We start from the raw sequence: 847 nt of genomic DNA on the forward strand, positions 1-847 counted from the left end.
CAGACTGTGAGGACAGAGCCCGGGACCTCGGGTGGAGGAAACGGCCCACGTGCCAAATAATGGAACGGTTCCTTCTGCACATTGCCTGGAAGTCACCTGGTGACTCCGGAGCAAACACAGCAAAACAGGGAAAAATCACCCGCTAGTGCTTCTATCGCCCTGGAAGGGCAGGCTGACGCCCCCTTTCTGGAATAAGCTGCTGGAGAAAGACAGCAACACTGGCTTCACAACCACAGCCACCAACCTAACAGTCCACCTGCACCTCCACACCACCCAGGTGGCTTTTAGACAACCTTTGGCCTTTAATATCACCCCCGCAAGCAGTAACCCGGAGGTCCACAGCGCGTTTCCCTGCGGGGCACGGACATCAAAGAAAGCCTGTGGCTAGCCCGCGGGGACTCCCGCCTGGAGGGGGCGGGAACAGGTGCAGCCCAGCCCAGGTGGGGCCGGCTCTCCCCTCCGCCGTGCTGGCTCAGAGCTGGGGGTCCCCGGCTCCCACCTCCCAGGGCCCAGAGGACAGCGGCCGCCTGGCAAGGCGCACCCAGAGGGGCCCCCACTGGACAGGGCCGGGGACTAGCGGACCCCCAAGCGGGTGGGCGGTGGGGGCGTGTGTCATCCCTGGGCAGGGCGGGGCGGGGCCCGGGGCTGCTGCGGGTCCACAGGGCAGGATCTGAATCTGTTGCAATCTCACCGAGCCCCGAAGAGGATTTCCGACCCTGCGGAGACGGAAAACGCCCCAAGGAAAGAGTGACACAGTCACCCTTCCCGACGACACCATGCCCCGGGCCGAGTCGCGGGCCAGCGACCGGGCGGGGATCGGGCCTCGCGCCCAGGGGGTCCCGCTCCT

This window comes from Colobus angolensis, unplaced genomic scaffold, assembly GCF_000951035.1.
Source record: "Colobus angolensis palliatus isolate OR3802 unplaced genomic scaffold, Cang.pa_1.0 Scaffold59, whole genome shotgun sequence".
Classification (NCBI taxonomy): Eukaryota; Metazoa; Chordata; class Mammalia; order Primates; family Cercopithecidae; genus Colobus; species Colobus angolensis.